The sequence below is a fragment of the Eschscholzia californica genome, unplaced genomic scaffold, assembly GCF_041429995.1.
Source record: "Eschscholzia californica isolate CP2 unplaced genomic scaffold, dmEscCali1.0.p SCAF_4, whole genome shotgun sequence".
NCBI lineage: Eukaryota > Viridiplantae > Streptophyta > Magnoliopsida > Ranunculales > Papaveraceae > Eschscholzia > Eschscholzia californica.
This window is the reverse complement of record NW_028238461.1, coordinates 37435616-37449642: the sequence shown is the minus strand read 5'-3', so window position 1 is coordinate 37449642 and position 14027 is coordinate 37435616. Positions and strand designations below refer to the sequence as shown.

The 14027-nt window shown below is 38.7% G+C and overlaps 1 pseudogene across 1 annotated transcript; it reads left to right on the top strand.

Moving 5' to 3' along the window:
* The first annotated feature begins 3799 nt into the window (after positions 1–3799).
* On the top strand, positions 3800–10858 carry LOC147544456 (uncharacterized; annotated as a pseudogene). Its single transcript, XR_015223138.1, has 2 exons — positions 3800–9505; positions 10009–10858. The product of XR_015223138.1 is annotated as an uncharacterized LOC147544456 (transcript).
* The last annotated feature ends 3169 nt before the right edge of the window (positions 10859–14027 follow it).

The following is a 14027-nucleotide window of genomic DNA, read 5'->3' as shown; positions in this document are numbered from 1 at the left end:
TAATTAAAAACTTGTGGTTTGAAGCTTTTAACACAAAAGTTCTAACTTAATGGATAAATAGACTCCCCACTAAAATCATATGACATAAATCTCCATATGAAATGTTATTGGGAAGTTATAAACGTGGCCCTTGAAAGTGTTATTGGCGCCTCCTTTCCTCACAATCTTTAAGGGGAGCCAATAACACTTTTGAGGGAAGCCTTTAAAATTACCCAATGTTATTTCACAAGACACCAGACTGTACCAACACTTTGGGCGAACATGTTTTCCATACCTAGGTGGCTAGGTCAATCTAAGAATGATACACTAATCCACAGCTCCACCAAATGTGCTATCCTTGGGATTAGCCGTTTTCACAAAGGCTTTAGCAGTATGGATTTCCAAAAGAGTAAACAATAGGCATGTAACCTAGGCTTTTTCTTTTTCAACAAAAATAAAACCTAGGCTTTTGCTTTTTTTTTTTTGTTGAACTACCTAGGCTTTTGCTTGACTACTAACTTCTTTGTTTTATTAGAATAATTGTAGTAATAAATAACAAATAAATTTTTTCATTTATGGTGTTAAATATTCAAATTGTAATTCAATAAAGATCACACCAACTGTTGGATCTTGACAAGGAAACTTATTCTTGCAGTCTTAAGTGTCAAAAGAATTAAATCTAAGAAAAAAAAAACTGACAATTCTAAACACAATAAAACAACAGTTTCAAATGTCTCAACACTATATAAGTGCACTCAAGGTAGTCTTGCCAAATCAAGTAACACAAACAAGAAGATGATGATGAATAAGGTAGGACAATTTTTTGTGCTCGTGTTGATTGTGGTGTCATCGGCTACACCTGGACTAGCCGATACTCAACGCAAAGTTCAAGGAGAGACATTTTTATGGCCTGGGACTCCAGATTTACCTATTGATCAAGATATTCAACGATGTTGGTCGACTATTAAGAGTATTGAAGGTTGTGAGCTTGAGATTTTGAACTCTTTACTTGGAGGCTTAATTCATTTAGGCCCAGCTTGTTGCAAAGCCATTAGTGACATTAGTGAGAATTGCGTCCCTAAGATGTTCTCAGGGTTTTTACCACCTCTTAGCCCTATATTTCCTCCATTTCTCAAGAACTACTGTGCTACCTTAAATGGAAGAGGAGGAGTTTCATCACCACCACCACCACCGCCCACTGATCAAGGAGTTGTAGCACCACCAACTCCACCTACCCCTGATGTCAGTATCGGTGCTCCTCCTCCTAGTCAATGAGTTGCCATACTACTAAGAAATAATGTCAATCTAACATGTTTTAATGATGTTTTAAGCTCTTTTTCATTAATTTTTTTGATGTTATCTAGGTTGAAACCATTGTAGTGCCAAGAAATACTGGTAATATGAGAGAGATTATGAAAATGGAGTAAATTTGCATTCACTTATTGTTTAGTGGTAAACACAAACACATGGACATCATTTTAATTTGGAGAACTAATTTCAATCTATTTACTGGTAAATTCAAATATCTATACCTATATAACAAAACAGAACTTGTTTCTGGACAAAATAAATGAAGCTGACAAGGACAAAATTATTGCTCATTAGACCAAGTCCAATCCCAGCCTGTCTTAGGCCGAAAAAACCACTTTTTCACCTAAAATTATTGGCCTCCGCTCAGCCTCTAAAATTCAACTCCAGCCCCAGCCTCTCTTGAGGCCGAAAATTTGTTCATGTGGGAAACGCGTGTGTGCACTTTTAGTCGGTGTGCGAAAATCGTGTGTGATTTTATGTATATATAAAATACGTGTTTGAACTATTTTTCGAAAAAAAATATATTCGGGGGCCGACATTTGGTGGGATGTATTTTAATTACTAATATTTATGTTTTTCTAGAGTTTAAAAAAAAATATTAAAACTAATTAGAATTACAAAAAATGTATTTTGATTTTTAAGTTATTTATAATTTTTTAATTATTTTTAATTATTTAATATTTATTTTTTTTAAAATAAAAAAACAAACAGATCTGGCCGTTGGATAAACCAACGGCCAGATCTGTCCCCAATGTGACCGTTGGGTCCCCAACGGTCACATGGGGACCCTCTTCAGTCGCCCCTAATGTTAGGGGCGACTGAAGATCGAGCCCCAGCCTCCGCTCCAAGCGGCTGGGCTTGGAGCGGGTGGCTGAGGCCATAAATTTGAATTTATGGCCTCAGCCGGCTGGGGTTGGACATGCTCTTAGCCTTAGGACAACCATTTCCCAAATTCATATCCACCTCCATTCTCTTTTCCAACATTGGATCTGACTGTTCATGTGCAAATCTAATGCCCTTTCAGTTATTACTTCCAATTATCCTACTAGGTTACCAAATTAGACCTTCCATTTCCCTTTTCACTCTCACAACTTTATTCCTCTCTGCAATAAAATTCCTTGTTCGTCACCTCATCTCTCCTAATTCTCTCTCTCTCCTCTCTCTCCACTTTCTCTCTCAAGTCTTTTCCATCCTCTAAAACTTTATGATTCATCTTCAGAAACATAAACCCAATAACTTCTCTTGGTGTAGCATTAGTTGAGGTTCATTGCTGTTAGGAAGAAGCATGAATTCATTTTACCTCCTTCATCTTCATACATCAAAACAAAACTTCAACCCTAATTAGGAAAGTTCATTTTCTTTCTTAATCTTATTACTCCCTCCGTCCCAAATTAAGAGTCCACTATTCTTTTTTGGGATGTCCCAAATTAAGAGTCCCATTCCTAATATATCATATAAAATCTCTTACTTTTCCATGAATACCCTTTCTTTAATATTTTCATATATGGTGCATTAATTAAGCTAGTTAAGACATTTGACACTTTCCAATACAAAAATTGGTTTTTCCAATAAACAAATTCTTTCTTTTAGATTAATCTAGTTACTTTAAATGACTAATGGTCAAATTTGATTGATAATCCATGAATTACATTAACAAAAGTTATCTAATAAATAAGGGTAAACTTGGAAGAACAAAAACTATGAAAATAAGTTGGATTACCAATATGGGACTCTTAATTTGGGACGGAGGGAGTACAATATTTGATGTTCTCCCAAATTTTATCTAACGCAAAGGGTATTTTATACAACGGGATAAAAACTTCAATATTGAAAGTAAGATGGTATTATATTCGATGTGAAATTGTTGCTTCTGGTCTGAATTTTTGTTTATGGCACTTAATATCCAACAGATATCAAAGAGTTTGGTGAGTTATGGGTTTAATGGGGTTGATTCCTCATAGAGTTTTGATGTGTGATGTGGTGTGAATTCACCACATTTATGTCACTTAATTTAAATGAGTTAGTCCATTTTATACTTTTATTTTGATTAGTTATAAACTTCTCTTAATTAGGTACGATCTATGGAGTTGAACAAGAAAAACGGGTAAAAATGGAAGAAAGACGCTCGAAGGGTAATTTGGTCATTTGGACCAGGGTGATTCAGTAACTTTGTCTAAAAGTCAGTGGACCAATGAAAAGTAGAGCCAACGATGAGTACAACGGTGAAGACGAGAATCGAATCGGAGTTCGGATGAAAAAGTTGTGATAGAAAGAAGTCGATGAATATTTCGGTCTTTGCTGAAAAGTTAGAAGATGTAGAGACAAAGTTACAGGCACTCCCTTTAAATCTAAGTGAGAAGCCCGAGAATTCAAGAGAGAAGAGAGAAGTATAAATTTTATGAGCACTCTTTGAGAGTTGGCCCAAGTCAAATGAGGACCAAGTCAAATTTGACTAGAGTTTCTTGGGGTCTTTTGGAAAAGAGGATCGGCTTCTCAAGAAAGAAGGGGGGACTGTGCTCAGGAAAAAAAAAACAAAAGAGGGAAGGAGGCAAAGTTTGGGTGGTTTTGGACTGGTTATTGCGGGAGGTGGTGAGGATTCGGTGGGAGTTTTAGAAAAGAGCGGTTTGAGGAAAGTTAAAAGGCTGGTTTTCTAGTTTGGCTGGTTTCTTAGTTTTGAGAATTTTGGAGGTAGTTTTGGTTGATTTAAATAGGCGGTTTTAGGAATTTAAGGGTAGTTTTGTTGGCTGGATTTGGAGGGAAGGTGGGAGTCTGTTTGGACAGTGGAGATGGCTAGAAAATCAACTTGAGCAAGGGAGCGTTTGGAAACCCGTGGAGACCAAATCTCAGCTGGAAAAATCCATGTTCTATTACTTTCTCTCTTGTTCTTCCATTTTTTCTACTTATTTTTCATCTTGTTCAAGTACTCCAAAAGCATATTAACTTGTGTTAGGTTACTTTTGTCAACTCATTTGTGATTCTTAGTATTTCAAATTATAAAATCATGTGTGGTTTCTTCTTTAACTTTGAATCTCGATATTTGCTTGAACATAAGTAGCTAATCAATTTGTTGAGGTCTAGGGATGAAATCCTGATGAATTTGTGATTGTGTTTGTGATAATTTAATGTGTTTGATAATAAATTGATGTTCTCTTATTTCGATTACTTGTTTCAATCGTTTTTCATGTGTCTTATCAAGTACTTCGCATAGTTAATCAATTAGGCAATGTGATCGATGATTCGGTTTTATTCGTTTAGGAAGTTTATTTGACTAAGTATTATCTCCGGACATACGTAGTGCTTATGAACATCTACCTTAGGAATCGAGACTAGGTTTGTATCAATCCATTCGATTAGACCGTACATAGTTGTAAGTTCTCCACATCGGATTCCCGGACCTCGACACTTCTCTCACTTGTTGTTCCCGACTCTTGTTCCTCCGAACTCTTCTCTCAAATCTCTCTCGCCTTCCTACATTGATATTTTAGTTTGTTTTACTTACTTTATTTTCTTATTGCTTATTCGATTATAAACCTCACATTATCTTCGTTTATTTCCGCTTTTGTCTAAGTAAGCCTTTGATATCTAAACTGACGAATAAGACCATTCGATATCCAAGCTACATTCCTATCCTTGGATCGATCCCGGCTTTGCCGGATTACTACTTGATACCTCCGCTTGGGTTTGCAACCTTTTCGGGTGCATCAAGTTTTTGGCGCCGCTGCCGGGGATAGCAACGTGTAGCTTAGATATAAGTATTATTTTCTTTTATCCTAGATTCTTATTAGTTTTGTTTGCTTTGTGTTTTTCAGAAAAACAAAAAAATAATAAAAAGAGATCGAAAGAAAGAAGATTGGGGATTTCAGAGAAAAGTGGGAACCCGACTTCAAAATCAAACAACAAAGGGGGGTAACGAAGTTCTATCTTTTATATTGTCTGACTCTTGTGTGTGTTTGTGCGTGCATTTTGTTCTCTCTTTTTGTGCATGAATAGTTGGATTAGGAATAGTCATAATCGTTTAGAGAGGAACATAGAGCTTGGTAGCACGTCTGAGTCTGACCACAACAATCATCGGTCGGACACTATGGAGGACCAAGATAGCACACATGGTAGTGAGGGTCATGAGATGAACCCTCCTATAAGGAGCTTGAGAGATTACCAACCATCTTGTATTGTCCTTCCTGTGCATGTTGGCAACTTTGAGATTAAGCATGGTGTAATTAACTTACTCCCTAAGTTCCATGGCTTAGAGTCTGAAAGCCCTTACCTTCATCTGAAGGAATATGACGAGGTCTGCTCGACACTCCGACTCGATGGAGTGCCCGAGGACATCGTTAAGCTTAAGTTATTTCCTTTTTCATTAAAGGAAAGAGCTAAGCAATGGATTCATTCTCTACGCCCTAGATCAATAAGGAGTTGGAAAGAGATGACCACACACTTTCTAAAGAGATTCTTTCCCACTCATAAAACGAACACATTGAGACGGAGCATCATGAACTTTTCACAAAAGGAACATGAGTCGTTTTATGAGTGTTGGGAAAGATTCAAAGAGCTCATAAATTCTTGCCCACATCACGGTTATGAGGTGTGGAGGGTTATCAATTTCTTTTATGATGGTCTATCCTCCACCCAAAGACAACTTGTAGAAATGATGTGTAATGGGGAATTTATGAGTAAGGATCCCGAGGATGTTTGGGACTATTTCGACCACTTGGCGGAAAATGCCCAAAGTTGGGACATATCCGATAAAAGTATCGAAGTAAATCCAAGGCTCAAACGAGCTCAAGGGGAGGGACGTACCTTTTAAATGAAAGTGATGATGTGCATGCAAAGTTAGCCAATTTGACTAGACAGGTGGAGGCCTTAAAGGTGCAAAAGGTTAATGTTGTGTGAGCACCTGAAGCTCGTATAGTTGTTTGTGATGTTTGTGATAGCATGGACCACTCCACTAGAGATTGTCCTTTATTGGTCCATGAACACGCAAATGCCATGAACAACTACAAAAGGCCATTTAGCTTACCTTATTCTGACACTTATAACCCGGGTTGGAAGAACCATCCCAACTTGAGTTGGAAGAATAGTCCTACTGCAAATGATGTGCATAATCATCAAGGTCCCTCATCAAGCAATGCTTATGTGCCACCTCCACGGAGGAACCTTGAGGATCCTATCCATGTAATGCTTCAGAATCATGAGCAAATGTTGCAAGGCCATCGAGAGAGTATGGTTAGAATTGAGGCAAGGTTAAGTGTGGATGAGAAAGGCAAACTACCTTCTCAAACTCAAGAAAACCCTAGGGGAAACGGTGAGGGTAATACATCTGACCCTAGGGTTGCACATGTTAAGGCAGTTACTACTCTCAGAAATGGCAAAACGATTGGACAAGATGATCCTATGAGGGTTATTGAACCTGAGGAGCCTAACCAATCTGAGGGTAGTAGTGGTCATAACAAGGCATCCGACAAAACCTCAATGCCTAACCACACTCCTAAGCCTAGTGTGCCTTTCCCTGAGAGATTAGTCTCTACTCAACCAATGAGAGATAATAGTGATATCCTTGAGATCTTTAAGCAAGTTAAGATCAACATTCCTCTCTTGGATGCAATTAAGCAAATTCCTACTTATGCAAAATTCTTGAAGGATCTTTGCACTCTGAAGAGGAAACATCATGTGAAGTCTAGAGCTTTCTTGGCTAAGAATGTGAGTGCCATGATTAAGGAGAACCTCCCACCTAAATATAAGGACCCTGGATCCCCCACCATTTCATGCACTATAGGGGCGACTCACATTAAGCAGGCACTCCTTGATTTAGGTGCAAGTGTTAATCTTCTACCTTATTCGGTCTATGAGCAATTGGGCTTAGGTGAAATAAAACCCACCAAAGTAGTTTTACAACTTGCCGATTGCTCGATTAAGATGCCGAGAGGGGTGGTTGAGGATGTTTTGGTCCAAGTAGATAAGTTCTATTTTCCAGTAGACTTCTTTATCTTGGACACAAAACCAGTGATGAATGGTGAATCTCAAATTCCAGTCATTTTAGGTAGACCTTTCCTTGCAACATCACGGGCTTTAATTGATTGTAGGAGTGGTGCTATGAAACTCTCATTTGGTAATATGACTCTTATGGTTAACATTTTCAATTCTTGCAAGCATCCTATTTCTGATTATGATGAGTTTGATGTTGATTATGATGAGTCTGATGTTCAGGAGCTTCACATGATTGAGTCTTTTGTTCAAGGAGGCCTTGCTTTAGGTACCCAAGACCCACTAGAGACTAGTCTTATGAATTGCTTTACGTTTGATGATGAGATAACTATATCAGAAATGAACTCTCTCATGGATTCAGCACCTTTATTGGACACGGAGATGTGGAAGGTTAGATTTGAGTCACTTCCAATCAATGAGCCTAAACCACAACCGTCTTCAATAGAGTTTCCGAAACTTGATTTGAAGCCCTTACCGAGTGAATTGAAATATTCATATTTGGGCCAAGAGCCATCATTTCCGGTTATTATCTCATCACAACTAACCAATTCACAAGAATGTAGTCTATTGGAGGTCTTGAAAGACCACAAAGGGGCCCGAAGTTGGACTATTGCCGACCTAAAAGGGATTAGCCCCACTGTGTGTACCCATAGAATCCATCTTGAGGATGATGCCAAACCTTCACGTGAGGGTCAACGAAGGTTGAACCCCCACATGAAAGAGGTTGTGAAGGCAGAAGTCCTCAAGCTATTAGAGGTCGGGATCATCTATCCCATCTCTGATAGCAAATGGGTGAGTCCGACTCAAGTTGTGCATAAAAAGTCTGGAATTACCGTAGTCGAAAACGAGGCCAATGAACTAATCCCGACTAGGAAAGTCACGGGATGGAGAGTGTGTATCGACTATCGGAAGTTGAATTCGATGACGAGGAAGGACCATTTCCCCTTACCGTTCATCGACCAGATCCTTGAGAAACTTACCGGTCATCCTTATTACTGCTTTCTAGATGGATATTTGGGGTACAACCAGATTGAGATTGATGAGCGAGATCAAGAAAAGACTACTTTTACATGTCCCTTTGGAACGTTTACATATCGTCGTATGCCATTTGGGTTATGTAATGCCCCTGCGACGTTTCAAAGACTCATGTTGAGTATCTTTTCTGATATGGTGGGCTACCTAGAGGTATTTATGGATGACTTTTCTCTCTTTGGTGATTCTTTCGATGTATGTTTGCATAATTTGAAATGTGTATTGAATCGTTGCATTGAAATGAATCTTGTATTGAATTGGGAGAAATGTCATTTTATGGTCTCAAAGGGAATTGTGTTAGGTCATGTGGTGTCATCTAGTGGACTAGAAGTTGACCGTGCCAAAATAGAATTGATTTCGCACTTGCCTATACCTAAGAGTGTGAAAGACATTAGGTCATTTCTAGGACATGCAGGGTTCTATAGACGATTCATCAAGGACTTTAGCAAGATATCTAGGCCTTTATGTGCTCTTTTGTCTAAAGAGAAAGATTTTGTATTTGGTGATGAATGTATGAAGGCCTTTGATACTCTTAAGACCTTGTTGACCACGGCACCGATTATTCAACCACCCGATTGGTCTTTACCGTTCGAGGTGATGTGCGATGCCAGTGACTATGCCCTTGGTGCTGTTTTAGGCCAGAGAAAAGACAAGCTACCATGTGTCATCTATTATGCAAGTAAAACTCTTAACGAGGCACAACTCAACTACTCCACCACGGAGAAAGAGTTGCTATCAGTTGTTTTCTCATTAGACAAGTTTAGGTCATACTTGGTAGGATCTAAAGTTATTGTATACACAGACCATGCGGCCCTGAAATATCTTTTATCCAAGAAAGATGCTAAGCCACGATTGATTAGATGGATTCTTCTTTTGCAAGAGTTCGATTTAGAGATAAAAGACAAGAAGGGGTCTGAAAATGTGGTAGCTGATCATTTGTCTAGGCTTGTTACCCATAGCACTATAGAGGCTATACCCGTGACCGAGACATTTCCCGATGAGCAGTTGTTTGAGGTCTCTTTAGCTTCACAGTGTCCTTGGTATGCAGATATTGCTAACTACTTTGCTGTAGGACATGTGCCTTCTCAGTGGAGTGCTCAGGACAAGAAGAAATTCTTTGTCGAGGTGCGAAACTTCATTTGGGATGACCCGTTGTTGTTTAAGTATTGCCCTGATCAGATTATCAGACGATGTGTCCCAGAATGGGAGCAAAAAGGTATACTTAATTTTTGTCATTCTGAGGCATGTGGAGGTCACTTCTCTGGTAAGAAGACTGCCTTTAAGATCTTGCAATGTGATTTCTATTGGCCTTCAATTTTTAAAGATGCATATCAATTTTGCAAAGCATGTGATAGATGCCAAAGAGTAGGATGATGACCCGTAGAGACATGATGCCCCTTAACCCTATATTGATTGTTGACTTATTTGATGTTTGGGGTATTGACTTTATGGGCCCTTTCCCTTCTTCTTTTGGTTATGTGTATATCTTAGTTGCAGTTGATTATGTATCTAAATGGATAGAAGCAGCACCATGCAAGGATAATAGCCATAGAGTGGTCATAAAATTCTTGAAAGAACACATTTTTGCTCGATTTGGCACCCCTAGGGCTATTATTAGTGATGGAGGTAGTCACTTTTGCAATAAACCATTTGAAAGCTTGATGCGGACATATGGAATAACGCATAAAGTGGCTACCCCCTATCACCCTCAGACAAGCGGGCAAGTGGAAGTGTTTAATAGGGAGATAAAGCGTATTTTGCATAAGACGGTAAACCCGAATCGCAAAGATTGGTCCTTAAGACTAGTCGATGCTTTGTAGGCATATAGGATAGCTTTTAAGACCCCTTTAGGAATGTCCCCTTTCCGCCTTGTGTATGGCAAGGCATGTCATCTACCAGTAGAATTGGAACATAAGGCATATTGGGCCATAAAACGGCTCAACTTTGACTTAGACAAAGCGGGTGCAAAGAGGAAGCTTGATCTTAATGAGCTTGAGGAGATTAGGAATGAGGCTTACACGAGTGCCAAGATTTATAAGAATAGAACGAAGGCCTTTCATGACAAACGAATTCTTAGGAAGACGTTTGAACCTTTAGACAAAGTTCTTCTCTATAACTCTAGGCTCCATTTATTTCCCGGTAAACTCAAGTCTCGTTGGACTGGCCCATATATTGTGAAGACCGTGTTCCCCTACGGTACCGTTGAGATCGAGGATCCCAAAGATGGCAATTCTTTTAAAGTGAATGGCCAACGGTTGAAGCCATTTTTGGACCTTGAAGACCCGGAAGTTGAGACTACCCCATTGGTTGATCCGGTGTACCAGGATCAATCTCCCTCTCATGTTGGTCAATCTTGTACATCAAGGTTGACCCCCCTCGCATAGTCAGACGCTCTCGGAGTCGATGTTTGTGGGTGTCATCTCTAGAAGCCTTCCACGAGACATAACTCGTGCTCTTGTGAAAGCGAGAGAATCAACGGCTAGTTGCATAGCTTGATGCAATCGAGTGATCCCGCGTGAGTGGTCATTTTTATATGGTCATGCTTATGCTTCATTCTTATTTTATTTATTGATTTGTTAGGAGTGTTTCTCACTTTTTATACTTTTGCGACGTGGTTCGTTCCCAGTTTGGGGATGGCGATGGGCTTATCATCAACTTGGAACTCGAATACATAAGTCTTGGTAGTATCACTTTTTATCTCCTTCGGCTATGGTAATATCCTTCCACTCTTCTCTTTAACTTATTGTACCTCTCATATTTTAGTGAACTTATGCTTAGAACATTGAGGACAATGTTAGTTTTAAGTTTGGGGACGGGGATATGACCGTTTAGTCGCATGACATCATGACCTTAGATTTCAAAAGGCAAGAGGGTTCAACAAATTGACCAAATTTGAAAATTTTTGGGTAGATTTGGTATGACTCTAATGGTATTTTTAAGTATGTTGATACATGTGGTTCTTTCTTGATAAATCTTATGCATGTTCTTAGTCTTTTCATGAATGTTAAGTCCTTTGGTATTGGTGTCTTATCATGTGAGTAGCATCTTAAGGAAGAAGGAACACTTCTAAGTGACCTAAAATAGTCATTAGTGGAGACTTCAACCCATGTGAGATATCTGAGCCTTTCTATTGCTTTTGAGTGTACTCTTCCGTGCTAACTCCGAGTAGAATGAAGAGCTACTCAACTTCGCAACTTTCAAAAGAGCTTAGACGATCTCATGAGCTCAACTTCCTTAGCCACTAGGAGTGACATCAGGATAGCGAATAAACCTTACTCTTGTAGTCCATGAAACCCGATAATAGTGTCAACTTTAGGGAAACGGATACTCCACCATCCATTCATCATACTACTCCCGAGAATGAAGGCATGAAAAGTAAAGAAGAAAGAATGTGAAAACAAAGTGTGAAAGTAAAGGTGAGTTGTTGAGAATACTAGTTTGTACTTTTGTGTTTGGTGTTTGGTTATGTGTGTAAAAAAGAGAAAAGAAAAAGAAAAAGAAAAAAAAAAGAGCGAAAAAAAAGAAAAAGAAAAAAGAAAAGAAAAGAAAAATAAAAAGAAAGAAAGTTGTTTTTGTGTAAAAGTTCATGTGAACTTTTGAGTGTTTATGTAAGTATTTGGAATAAATAAAGTATTCAAAGCAAAAAGTCAAGTTAAAGGTTGTTTGAGTCTTCTTTTATCATTGAAGGCGTCGACATTCTCGGGATTTCATCATCTTCCATTCCATCACTTGTATCCGTTTACCTTTAGGAGGCATTATTAGAGGGTAGAGTGGGTGAGAAGGGTGAGTGAGCTTCCTCATTCCGTTAGTGGTTATTTCCATTCCTAAGAGATCATTTCGTTTTAGAACTTGATATCCTCATTTAATTTTTGTATATGTTGAGTTTACGTTATTCCATGCTCACATATGAGAGTAAACCATTATAATTCGTTTTTGAGTGATTTCATGTTTAAGAGCGTATGACCGTGAGGCCAAAGTCGAGGCGAAATGTGCTATGATAGGAAACAAGGTTTTGTTACTTTAGACTTGGATGATGCTCATGATGATGGGACACTTGCACTTGAGTATGAAACTATTAGTGAGGAGACTCTTAGGATGCTTTTGTGTTTATTGGTTTGATTCATATGTTTGACATACTTAAGTCTCTCACTTGTTGATCATCACCTTATTTGCATCGATAGTTAGACTCTTATGTCTTTTGGAAATCTAGAACTTTGTGGGTGTATTCACTGGAAACCCTCACGAGACGACACTCGTCCACTAGGGGTAACCTATGGGTTTAACGGCTTGTTGCATACGCTAAATGCAACCGAGATTCCTCCGAAAGTGAGTTAGGATTTTACTTTATTGTCTTGTTTATTTGCTCGAGGACTAGCAAATTTTAAGTTTGGGGATGTTGATGTGGTGTGAATTCACCACATTTATGTCACTTAATTTAAATGAGTTAGTCCATTTTATACTTTTATTTTGATTAGTTATAAACTTCTCTTGATTAGGTACGATCTATAGAGTTGAACAAGAAAAACGGGTAAAAATGGAAGAAAGACGCTCGAAGGGTAATTTGGTCATTTGGACCAGGGTGATTCAGTAACTTTGTCTAAAAGTCAGTGGACCAATGAAAAGTAGAGCCAACGATGAGTACAACGGTGAAGACGAGAATCGAATCGGAATTCGGATGAAAAAATTGTGATAGAAAGAAGTCGATGAATATTTCGGTCTTTGCTGAAAAGTTAGAAGATGTAGAGACAAAGTTACAGGCACTCCCTTTAAATCTAAGTGAGAAGCCCGAGAATTCAAGAGAGAAGAGAGAAGTATAAATTTTATGAGCACTCTTTGAGAGTTGGCCCAAGTCAAATGAGGACCAAGTCAAATTTGACTAGGTTTCTTGGAGTCTTTTGGAAAAGTGGATCGGCTTCTCAAGAAAGAAGAGGGGACTGTGCTGAGGAAAAAAAAACAAAAGAGGGAAGGAGGCAAAGTTTGGGTGGTTTTGGACAGGTTATTGCAGGAGGTGGTGAGGATTCGGTGGGAGTTTTAGAAAAGAGCGGTTTGAGGAAAGTTAAAAGGCTGGTTTTCTAGTTTGGCTGGTTTCTTAGTTTTGAGAATTTTGGAGGTAGTTTTGGTTGATTTAAATAGGCGGTTTTAGGAATTTAAGGGTAGTTTTGTTGGCTGGATTTGGAGGGAAGGTGGGAGTCTGTTTGGACAGTGGAGATGGCTAGAAAATCAACTTGAGCAAGGGAGCGTTTGGAAACCCGTGGAGACCAAATCTCAGCTGGAAAAATCCATGTTCTATTACTTTCTCTCTTGTTCTTCCATTTTTTCTACTTAGGTTGTGTTTGATAGGTAGTTTCTCCAGGGAGAAGAGAAATAGTTTCTCTATCATGCAAAATTTCTATTGTTTGATTAACAATTTAGGGAAGGGGAAATCAAGTATCACGTGATCTAACTTTTCTTCATTTTCCTGAAAAACGGGGAAAATGGTTACCCAGCTTTTATTGAGGAAATTTTTTCTCTAACCAAGTGGTACCTTTGACACGTAAACAACACAGCAAAATGAATAGCCATATATATCTCTCTCTCTACTGTAAATCAAGCCACTGCTCCTCCCATGCCTTTATCTTCTTCTACCCACTACATGTGTTGTGTTGGGTTGTGTTGTATATCTCTCACTTTTTTCTCTCTTTTTGACTCTCTAAATTGCACCCTCCCTCCTCTTTCTCTCCTTC